Source organism: Tiliqua scincoides, chromosome 2 (assembly GCF_035046505.1).
Source record: "Tiliqua scincoides isolate rTilSci1 chromosome 2, rTilSci1.hap2, whole genome shotgun sequence".
Taxonomy (NCBI): domain Eukaryota; kingdom Metazoa; phylum Chordata; class Lepidosauria; order Squamata; family Scincidae; genus Tiliqua; species Tiliqua scincoides.
The window spans coordinates 240,821,675-240,833,998 of record NC_089822.1 but is presented as its reverse complement, the minus strand read 5'-3'; the positions used below and the strand labels follow the sequence as shown (position 1 = coordinate 240,833,998).

The 12,324-nt window shown below is 40.9% G+C and overlaps 1 protein-coding gene across 14 annotated transcripts in view; it reads right to left on the bottom strand.

Moving 5' to 3' along the window:
• MAGI1 (membrane associated guanylate kinase, WW and PDZ domain containing 1) overlaps nucleotides 1-12,324 on the bottom strand; it is a 584,211-nt gene that overhangs the window by 216,702 nt on the left and 355,185 nt on the right. The window lies entirely within an intron of this gene.

Here is a 12,324-nt window from a genome sequence, read left to right as displayed (position 1 = left end):
TTTTCCATAACTGGATGTAGCCACAAGGCAGTGGAGGTTTGGGATCAGAGTTTTCCTTCTCTCAGATGAGCTGCCTTCCCAGGCTGACGAGTCCCATCTACCCGGTGGCTGTTTAGTCGCCTCTTACGACAAGTTCAGCCAAACTGAGGGCCTATTCTTATCCCCAGCCCCCAGGGGAATACTTTTTTAATCTACTTTATGAGGCGGATAAACATAGCATGGGACAATAGTATTTTTCTGCCTGAAGCGGAGCACAAAATTGTGCTCCTTTCCTTTCTTCTTCTAAAAAAGGACACCCTGTTTCTTTCATATTATGGCACCCTTCTGGACTTCCATCAGAAAGAGAAGAGGCAAACTAACATGGTGACATTTTCCTTACTTCCTTACTTCTAGTGCAGGACATGTGCACACACACCCACACTAGGTGCGCTTCTATACTGCCCTGGAGAAATGGTTCAGTCTGCAACCTGGAACAGTCCACTTTACCTTAATAGGCTGGCCCTGGTTAAATGCAAATCAGAACTCTACAGAGGAATACATAAGCCTACTTCTGCTGCTTAAATGCTTTAGATGTTGACATGCCTGACACATCTTAACCTGTACCTAGTGAATATGCAATGTACTTATTTTCTCATTGGCATGTATCCGAGTCTAGAGCATACGGAATATGTATATAATAATATTATTTATATAATACCATTAGTGTTCATCGTAGTTTACAATGAAACCTAAGCCAATAAAAATAAAGCTCTCTAGCCCAATGATATGACAGCTGGGGGTGGGAAGTGAATAAGAGGGGTAAATCCTAACACAGGATTGTGAGCAAATAGAAGGCCTTATGTTGAAATTGCACTATTTTGCTGTGGTAGGAATACTTTCTGCCTTAGAAATCTAAAGGTCTCTCTTCTGTGATGGTTTCACTGGTGGATTTAACATCTGTGTACAGTACGTCATTTCAGAGGCTTCAGTTTTTAAGTTTTGCAAAATTAACAACTACAGATTTAGCACCCAAGTGACATACTACACCGCACTGGAAATAAGCAAAATATTTGACATCTAAATGTCAAAGTGCTTCTGGGGCTATATAAGAAGGCATATATTGAAGTTCAAAATTTCAGAAATCCTTTAGCAGAGTTTCTGTCAGCCCATATGAAAGATGCTGGCTCATAAATTCCAGGCTTTACTTAGCTCTACTCAAGAGAACCAATCTTATTGTTAAAAACATTGGGAGTGTATAGTTATTTTTCTTCTCTGGATTTGGTAATCAGAATCGTACCATCATGCATCTGTTTAAAAACAAGAGGTTTGAATCTGTCCATGTTGTTACTGTCATCATTTAAAGAAAAAGAAACATAAACTGAGAACCTTAAAATGGAAACTATTATCTGACTGCTTTTTCACTTCTAGACTGCACTGTAGTTTTAAAAAAAATGGTACCTAATAATGTGTGAGAGAAGAACTTTAGATACAGTCAAGTATGGATATTTCTCTCCTCTCAGTCTCTCATTAATTATCAGAATTTAAACTAATTAAAATCGTCCTTGGCCATCTTTGGGATATTAACTATTAATCTTTTTAAGGGTAATTTTTAAAATTGCATTTTCATAAAATACTAAATTAAAATAAAATATAACTTTGATGCTCTCAGTGTGGGATAGTGTCATGCAGGGTTTAACTTGCAGATGGCGTATCTCCCCCTTAATCTGAACGTCTGTATTACTGAGAGCGGATTCAACCATTTCAATGTAAGTTACATTTAGGGGAGCAGTCCCAGTCCAGCCTTTTCTCCAACCTGACAAAGGAGAACCATTCAGACCACCTCACCTGTAACCTAAAGTGATCTCTAGAGGCTGAGCATGCAAATCAACTCTGGGACAAGTACAGATAAGAAAAAAGGCAAAGCCCACATCCTCACAGGGCTCAATTAAGAATAATAAAGTAACATCTGATTCTAGTCACCCCAAACTACAATATATTCTTGTCAGAACTTTCAGAAATCTGGGTTTCCCAGGAGATGAGCAAGATATCTCATCTGTGAAGGGTAATTATATCAGACTCCTTCAGCACCAAAACCATCATACACTGTGCACTGTATAGCCATCAAGGTCTTTCCTGCAGGTGAAAGTCAGAGCAGGTTGTACCCAATTATATATGAGATTCCAGTTACTGAGGGATTTTTACTCCATTGAACAAGATGAGCAAGGAGGCTTTATTGCACATAGAACTGGTTATAAATCTCTGTGAAAATCAAAATTGCAAACTGTCTTTCTTAAGCGACATGCATAACTGAGCAGCCTGAAGATTATACATTTGCCTAATTATGACAATTCAACACACATTCTGACTTCTTTTCCGTTTCGAACCCCTTCGGAAGTTTTCCTAATACTGCTTGTTATGATATCATTAAAAAAGCTCATGACATTCTGAAGCCTGAAGTGAAATAGAAACAACCGACACTTCCCCCATCTAGAGTTTGTACATTTAGGCATCAAAACACTTCCCAAACAAGTCAGCATCACTTATCTCTTCTACCAGAGGTTTCCAAGCTCATTCAGAGTTGATTACATGTATTTAATTGTGTCAACTGTGAGAAGCAGTAATACAGATATATAAAATAAACAGTTAATATAGAACTGTTTCCAGAAATAGAAAGTCAACATGGTTAAATTTCCCCAAACTACAAGCACAGGTCATGCCTCATTATCCACTAGCATTCCGTTCCAGAACCCCGAGTGGATAAAAAAAAAGCAGTGGATAGGAAATCAGTGGGAAAATAGCTTTAAAGATCCACTTCAAGGTTTCTTGCTTCTTCATTGTCACCCCAGAATGCATTGGTATAGACACTGTACCACATTCAGCCACTAGATGGGGAGAATAATGGAATCTAGTGGAATGAAATTATAGTTATTTCACAGTACGATGATAGGAAATCAGATTTTGATGCTTTCCCCCTTGTTACAAGGCATTTAAAGGTGGACCTTGGTGTCAGTGGTGATTCTAATCAGTGGTACCAAGGTTCTGTCTGTGATCCATTTTAGAACATTAAATTACTGACTTCATTCTGTTTTTAATTGGTATCATTAAAGATCGCCTGGGATGGCCTCTTATAGTTCACTGTTAAAAGAGCTAAAAGACACTCTCCCTGGAGACGATCCCACAACTCTGGAATTCCCTTCCTCTGAAGATTCATAAAAACACAGGTGCAGCAAGACCTTTTATTTGAACTGACTTTGCGAACAGGTACAATTTGCGAGTTCTGTGATTAAAATATTATACCCACACTGAGCCCTTAAGATAGGGCAGACCACACATGGAATGACTGGCAGAATCCACGGGGGTGCAAAATGAAGTTTTAACTTATGAGCAGTGCAATCCTAATTTGTGCTGAAACAGGCCGGCCGGCCTGCGCTGCATCAAGCACGAGTTTGGGGCTGGCTGAGGCTCGTGGTATGCAGATCACCACACAAGATCAACAGTTACCGAATATGTTCTTTAAGGAGACCCAGAGTTCAGCCACAATTGGAGATTTGCTTGCAACTGCAACTTTGTGAGTATCACTATTAGCATAGTCTGATGAAGTAACCCCATACCTACAAGTTAGAAATGACTACCCCAGAAACATGATTAATGGTAGGTGGCCAGAACCGACAACAGCTATCAGACTCTGTTCCAGTCAAATGCCATATGAACAGGGGGCCTTCTGACCTATGAAAGAAAGCTTGTGTGCGTGTGTGTGTGTGTGTGTGTGTGTGTGTGAGAGAGAGAGAGAGAGAGAGAGCTATCATGCCCATAAATGTGGAAGCAAGCAAGCCCACACACTCATTCTTCTTACTAAATCCAGTCACCCAAAATTAAAATAAGCAATATGAACTCAAATGCTATCTATACAGTATGTCAGAATTTTAAAACTTTATCTTTCTTTGTCACAGCTCTCTCCCTTTAATCAGTGCTATCCTTTGTCACAAATTTGCTACCCCCACCCCAGCTCAAAACATGACGTGAAGACAAAGTTTCTCCATCTTCAAAGTTAGATTATTTCTGCTAGGGAAGTTAAATGAACAATAGCCAAGATAATTTTAGGAGATGCTGAGTATCTTGAAGATATGAGGGCTTCCTAATAAGGATAGAATGGAAGGACTAAAACTATAAAGCTGTACAGTGAAAGAAAAGGAATCCAAATTAAGCAAAGACAACCCCCACTGTGTCTCCAAGCATTATTTATAGATAATCTAAATATAGACCATCCAGGAAGCTGGGTAGGCACATGGATTTCATGCAGGTTAACTCTGCTTTGAATACACCAAGCTGAAAGAAGAAAAGAGGTCCTGTCTCCCAAAGTAGGCCTGCCCTTTATTCATGGTTGTCAATAAGCAATAGGTTGAAAAAGACACAACAGAACAACACCCTGATTAAGAGAGGCAAGCATGTCCTTAGAAAACACCCATCGCTGTGCGCTTCCCCCCAAACACTGATTCCTGTGCATTTTATTTTTATTTTTTGCAAATGTCCAAATTTAAAATTTTGAAAGTTTCATTTAATGGGATCACCAACACAGAAGCCTGTGTCTTATTATTACACTTAATTATTTGACAATTATTGAACTGAGACTTTCATCCTTGCAGAACACCAAACTTGGTAGAATAATCAAGGTGGCATCTTGTAACGTTCTCTCAAAGGATTCTCTAATTACTGTCCTCTGCCTTGGCTTCCCCGTGGCATCTACACACACCGCAATAAAGGTACTTTCTGAAGTCATTTATAAGAAAATAAAATTCCCATTTTCCTTCTGGGAACACATTAAGGAATTAATTACTTGCAAAAAGAAGTTACTCCCCCCCCCCCCTTTAAAAAAGGGAATGCCCAGGAGCCCTTTTGACCCAAGTGTCAAGAATTGATTATGCAGAACATGGAATAGGCATCCTCCAGCGGGATTTTTTCTTTTTTAAATTAAACTGTGCAAACCTACGGTATAGCTTTTATTACAGGGCACAGGATTAACAGCTGAGCATTCAACCCAATAAACTACAAATTAGTTGCTTCAGATTCTGTCATGGTTTCCACACACCACATATTCCATCCTCTCCATCTCATTCCTCTTCCTGCCCCCTTCTCCCCAGCAATCTGAAGAGGTTTGTATGAAGATGTCGGCAAATAGGGAAGTCATGCAGGGGGAAAGAGAGAGAGAGAGAGAGAGAGAGAGAGAGAGAGAGAGAGAGAGAATTCTCTCATTGTTTCTGGCTCATTTAATTAGACATTAGAGTTTTGAAATAAATAAATAGGAGCTCCAGGAGAAAATACTTTGGTCAAATACACTTATGCGAACCTGTGAAGCAATAAAGTGATAAAGAAATAAAGACCTAAATGCCTTTTAAAGGGGATTTTAAGGCATTAAAAGCCTTCAGGGGGCTGGGGAGGGTTTTTACAGAAACCAGAAGTGACCATCAAAGGCCTTGGAAGGCATTCTGAAGGCAAGGGAGGCCACATGTGTCCTCCCCGGCTCTCGGAATCCTCCAGAGAGCACACCACTCACCTCTAAAGGGTCCAGGTGGGTCTGACCTGCAGGTTCAGGGACCCGTGAATACTGAAATCCGCAGGTCACAAATCCGTGGAGATTGTGGGCCAATCTGTACATATAATGGTGTAATAGAACACACGAATACACTTCATGATGAAGTCTTACGGAATACTTGCTACATTTACCTTCAGCCTAGAAAAGCCTACAGGAAGCTGGACTAGATGGGCCTATGGCCTGATCCAGGGTTCTTATGTTCTTACCCTGATTTTTGGCAATTTTCTTATGAATCCCATAGCCAAGGACTGCATAAGGCCAACATTACAGAAACAGGAACTGATTTCACAGTAATTTTTAAAACAATGTCTAGAATAGATTCCTATCCTAATAAAAAGGGGGCAGGGGATAGAAAGGGCTTTTTTTTTTTTTTTAAGCAATGATGCCCACTTAAATTATGCATTAATCTACCCCTCTAGAACCTCCATTGTGTTCAGTTACTCCCAGAAAAATCAGCTGCTGCCAATACTGGGCCCAATCCTATTCAACTTTCCAGCACTGGGGTAGCTGAAATGCAGCCCCGAGGTAAGGTAACAAATGTTCCCTTACCTTGAGGAGGCCTCTAAGACTGCCTCCCCAACACAGGAAGCAATGCAAACCCCATCGATGCAGGAGCACTGGCATTGGAAAATTGGATAGAATTGGGCCCAAAGTCCTCTACTACGCTTCCAAAAGCTGAAATCAGGCAGAGATCTGCCAGGACTTCACCCACTGACCTCACTGGATAAATGTTCACTGACATTCACACAAAAGGGTTGTGTGGAATGTATTTTAATGATCCCACCCTTGGTTTCTAGGTCAGTTCTTGAAAATGATAAAACCACTTATTGGCAAAAAGGCAAAATTAAATTTCACCAAAAATGACTAAAAAATACTTTCTAAATCAACATTCAACCCAGACCTCCAGCCTTATTTGTTTCACTTTTCTCCTTTTACTTCTCTTCTGTACAAGGATCACTCTCCAAGGTAAGATCCAATAAGGGCATGTTTATTTGCTCTTTGGTTCTGACTTTGGATCAGTCAACCTCAGATTTATGTGCACAATAAAGTGAATGAAAAGCAAAGCAAAATCCACTTGTGTGATCAGCATCTTTTCTGCTTAGTTTTCACCTTGGGATAAATGGAGTCATTGTCCTATGTATGTCAGGTTGGGAGAGAGCTACAAGAACACAATTTTGAGAGTGCACTTTCAAAATGAAACTACTTATTCTCCCTTGAGAATTCACTTCCCATTTAAACACAAGTAAGTGTTGATTCAGGAAAAAGGAATCTGTGTTAACTCCTTACAACTTATTCCAGTGGTTTCCAAACTTTTTAGCACTTGGACACCCTTTTAAAAACAACACTCTGCTGGGATCCACCTAGATTTACAAGACTGGGGGAAAAAAATGGAGCTCTATAAAGAAATAATTTTTTTTAATTTACAAGTACTACATTTTTTTCTTTCCTTCCTTCCTTCCTAGAGGAATCAGCTATCTTGCAAACTGCAGGAGCTGAGCTTGTTGAAGGGCAATTAGCAGCTATCAGATTTTTGAGGATAGGCTCAGGGCTTGAGGCAATTAGTTTCCATCACCAGTGTTTTCATCAGCACTAAGCAACCCACCAAAAATCAGGTTGTGACCCACCAGTGAAATAAATGAAATTATTCAGTTTCTGGTATTGCTTGAACAAACCTGATACCAGGATCACAAATTTTTATGATTCATACAATTGTTAAACTTCTGCAATTATTGAAGTGGTCTCCCTTCACTTCTGGAGTTTGTTGTCCTTGTACCAAAGTCACACACATGGAAATACTGCTTTAAGCCATTTATTAGAAAAATGAGACTTCCTTTGTTTAAAGAAACAAACAAGTCTTTCGGTTAGAAATTTTCAAAACCTTACATACCGGTACCGTAAAAGGAATTACAATTAAGGGCCCAATCCTATCCATAATAGGAGCAGCTATTCCAAAGGGCTACCGCTAGATACTGTAATCCAGGAGGTCTCCTCAGGAGAAGGGGACATTCACCCCCTTACCTTAAATCCCAGTCTGCTCAATGGAGCCTCTCAAGTCTGCGTCAGCTATTTAGCTGACACAGGCACGAGAAGTCCCATGTCAGTCCCATGTCAGAGCCCAACATAGGGGGAAGGATTCAGCAAAGGAGACCTCCACCGGTCCCCCTCCCCCTCCTGGACCAGTCCCATCCCCTTAATGCCCCCTCTACCCTCAATGCCCCCCAATGCCCCCTCCACTCAGAAATACCTCCTCCTGCCCTCCCACCATCCTCCCCATGCTCTGTGCTGCTTGGCACTTACCTCCTTTCTGTTGGTTGCCAAGGGCTTCTCTGTGGTGTTGAAGGGGCAATGCAGGCCTCCCCGCCTGCACCATTTTCTTGTGGGGGTGGCACAAATGTGCCTTATAGTACATTTGCAAGACCCATCGACTGCACTGGGGTTGTAGCACCGGCGCTGAGGCCTGATAGGATTGAACTGTAATTCTATCTTCATTTTCTCACCTTTGCCCCCAGCAGCATCTGAACCCCTGCTCTTGTTGCATCAAGATTTTCTGAATCGCGCTTAAAACACTGACAGGCCCAAATGCTGCCAGAACAGGCTATGAATCCATATGGAAATAGGTTATATTTTTACACTCAGTTTCTTGTTCGAATGGTACAAGCCACACCAGCTTATTTTTGGCAGCCAGTTTCTTCCCCAGGCAACATTAAAATTATTCACTATGCCCAAGTTAAATTTGACAATATGACAGAAAGAAGAACTCTGCAAGACGGTAAAGAACAGCAAACTCGTGAAATCATCGCTTCCAAAACTGAATGGGGATCATGGCATGAAAGAATCCAAACATCACAGCAGTCAGATACTGTATTTATAAGGTTATGTTGTCCTGGCAGGACAAAGCACCAAACAACACAGTCCTGGAACGTGCTGGAATCCCTAGCATGTATTCACTGCTGAAACAGAGACGCCTGCGTTGGCTTGGTCATGTCGTGAGAATGGATGATGGCCGGATCCCAAAGGATCTCCTCTATGGAGAACTCGTGCAAGGAAAGCGCCCTACAGGTAGACCACAGCTGCGATACAAGGACATCTGCAAGAGGGATCTGAAGGCCTTAGGAGTGGACCTCAACAAGTGGGAAACCCTGGCCTCTGAGCGGCCCGCTTGGAGGCAGGCTGTGCAGCATGGCCTTTCCCAGTTTGAAGAGACACTTTGCCAACAGTCTGAGGCTAAGAGGCAAAGAAGGAAGGCCCATAGCCAGGGAGACAGACCAGGGACAGACTGCACTTGCTCCCGGTGTGGAAGGGATTGTCACTCCCGGATTGGCCTTTTCAGCCACACTAGACACTGTGCCAGAACCACCTTTCAGAGCGCGATACCATAGTCTTTCGAGACTGAAGGTTGCCAATACAAATACAAAAGGTTATGTTGCCCCATAGGAAGGTTACTAAGTCTGTACCAAAGACAATTCTGCTATAGAAACTCCCCTACTGCTTCACTTAAGATGTTGCTGTCAAAACGTGAATTGCACAAACTTCCCTGTGTTTAGCTCAACTACAAAGTGTGATCCCAGCAATGACAGTTTCTAGTTGGTTCTTCCAGTATTTGCACCCACCCAAATTCATGCAAAATTCCTCATAACTGTGTGGCAGATATGGAGAAAATGCACAGAACATGTAGTGTGAGAAGCAGATGAGGAAATGGAATGTCATCATATGCCGCTTGTCACAGATTATGCTGGGCACCCACGTTGGGAGGTAAATGGTGTGGTTGCTGAAATAATTTTTCCTTGCTTTGTTCTTCACACACACACCCCCACAGCAGCAGTTGTCCTCACCAAATTTTACACCTTGCACCTCTTGCATAAGTGATAGCCTCATGTAGATGTAGACTATGGGACAAGAAGGCGGAGGGAGACAGGGACAATGCTAGACTGAGCAGGCAGCAGGACAGAGGGGAGATAAAGCTGGTTTGGTACTGGGCAATGGAACTACTGGCAAGCAGATGGGAACTAGGAAAACCAATCTTCTCTAGCTACAAAACTTATTCAGTTCTATGCATGCTCCACAAGAAACCCTAAAAGTATTGAATGGCTACCCTAGATGCTTCCAAGTACAGGAGGGGTAATTTCATCTGGAATCATAAAAAGGGTATATATAACTGATGGAAAATTGACACTGAGTGCCAAAGCTGCGATCTTCCAAACACTTCTAGATACAACAGCCCTTAAGAAAAGATAAGGCTCTATAAAGAAGTGACTTCTTCTTAGTGATTTTTTTTTTAAATCTTCATAGCACAATCAGTGTATTAAAAGAGAGGTTAGCGATCAGAAATTGAGAAGTTTTAGTTACATAATGTAGTCACGTGTTTTGTTTTTTTTTGAATATGCATGTTGTAATGCATGGCCAATACCCTCATGTGTAACCTGTGCAGACCCAGCCCTATGTCTAACCCATTTCCTTATCTGTATCTGTAACAAATAAATAAACTTTGTATTTAAAAAAAAAAAAAATGGAAGAATGGATGGAAAATAAATGTGTGTGAGAGAGAAAGACACATACACACTCACACACACACACAGAGAGAGAGAGAGAGAGAGAGAGAGAGAGAGAGAGAGAGACTGCAAGCTGCAGCCAGGTCAATGTAAAAAAAAAATAGTTTTTTCAACAAGGCATTCCTTACTCCAGGAGGCCCACCCTGGTGCCTTCCTCTGCAAGATCCTACAACAGCTAAGCTGTGTGATCAGTAAAACCTTTTTTTTTTTTTTTGCATCCTTTCCATAGGAATTAATACTCAGAACCCAGGAAAGTGCCTGTAGAAAACATGTATGTAGACTGCTATAGGTTACCAAATGCAGCAGTTGTTTTCAGGTATGTGGAAACAACTTGAATTTTTTTTTTTCAAAAATGTATTTCTCTATTTGGCAATTCAATGAAAATGTTGCAAAAATGCAACTTTTGAAGTGTTGTACAAACATATCTACGGTAGTAAATGGGTTCCACTACCCTCTGGCCATACAGATAGTTTGTGATTTGCAGCTCGGGCAGCTACCAGCTGTGTTTCTTGGACAGCAACAAATAATCGAGTATGAATGAACAAGATTAAGTTTCGAAGAGTAGCTGTTTGATGGATTGAAATGTCAAAGAATTAACTCATTCAATAAGTGTATTGTAATAATAAAAAAAAGCTGGAAGGGAAGAAATGTAATAAACCCACTGATGCTTGTCAAAGCCACTTGTCTGTCTCGGAGACTTGGAGGTTCTTAGGTAATATAATTGCAAGCTCTTGGCAGCTCAGGTTCTGGCCTCATCATTTTCATGGTCATTAAGTTTGAATGTCTATCTTTGTTTGTTTGTTTGTTTGTTATGCTCCCTCAAGGGGAAGGTAGCCTGAACCTTTGCTGAGAGAGAGGACCACAGATGATAGAAATTCGTTTTGTGCAATTTGCTTCTTCAAACATTTTGTTTTGAGTTCATTCAGTGAACTGGAGATGGATCAAATTTTCCATTGTGTCTTCCCAGAGGTGTCACTACGGTTTGCATCACCCAGCGCAAGAGTTCATTGTATTACCCCCATGATGAGCCTTCTCCCATAACGGACCATACAGAATAAATTGCAATATCATATGCACAAAATAAATGCAGTGGCATCACAAGGGTTGGTATAACCCCCATTAATTGTACTTATTTTAATATATAACAGCACAGGTCACCCAACAGGTCAGCAACCAGCGAAAACCAGTGGCCAACTTGCTGGCACTCACACAACTAAATAAGAGTTCTAATATTAGCTCTGATATATTTATTTATCATCTGCATACAGTAATAGTGGCACTGGATGGGACCCAAGTATTGGGCAGTGACCATCCACTGTCTTCAAGGCCGGGGCTAAATCATTCAGGAACAGGTTAAATAGCATGGGAGCCAGAACGCATCCCTGCTTAACCCCTTTGTTTATAGCAATGGGGTGTGTGAGGCTACCACTCCTGGTATATCTGATCACCCAAGAAGCTTCATGGCTGAGGGGGGATTTGAACCTGGATCTTCCAGGTCTACGTCCACCTCCCAAACCACTACACCACCCTGGCTCTCTCTACACCACTGTGGTTCACAGTGGCATAGCTAAGGGGGCGCAGGGGGTAGCAAATGCACCAGGCAGCAAGCTCTAGGGGAGCAAAATCTTGACACCAGTGGCCAAAATTGTGGAAACCTTGGTTTTTTAAAAAAAATAATACCATCATGTTATATGTCATTTGATGCAGAATTTAATGCAGAATGCAATGAAACAAACCATGTCAAAATATCTGTATTCTATCAAAAGTTTTAGCCAAGCAACGAGAAAATAAAAAAGAAATCATCAACGACTAAAAAGAAATATACTCATCAATACAAAAGTTATCATATTTGTCATTATAATAATTGATGATTTAGCTAAACAGTCAGTATTATTTAACTAAAATTATCTATCCAGTCACAAAAGGGTTCCAATATCTTCTTACTCTACCAAAATTTTTCTCTAGTTAGAACATCTGTAGATTTCCACTTTTGCGCATACAATATTCTTACCGCTGTACTGATATGTACAATAAGGTATTTCTTATATTGATCTTTACATTTGATGTTACATTTAGGAGAAATATTTCTGGTTTGAATGGTAATACACGATTCAGTATCTCTTGTAACAATTTATGTATCATTTTCCAGTATTTCTTTGCTTTTTCGCATATCCACCACATATGATAAAAAAATTCCCTCAATCT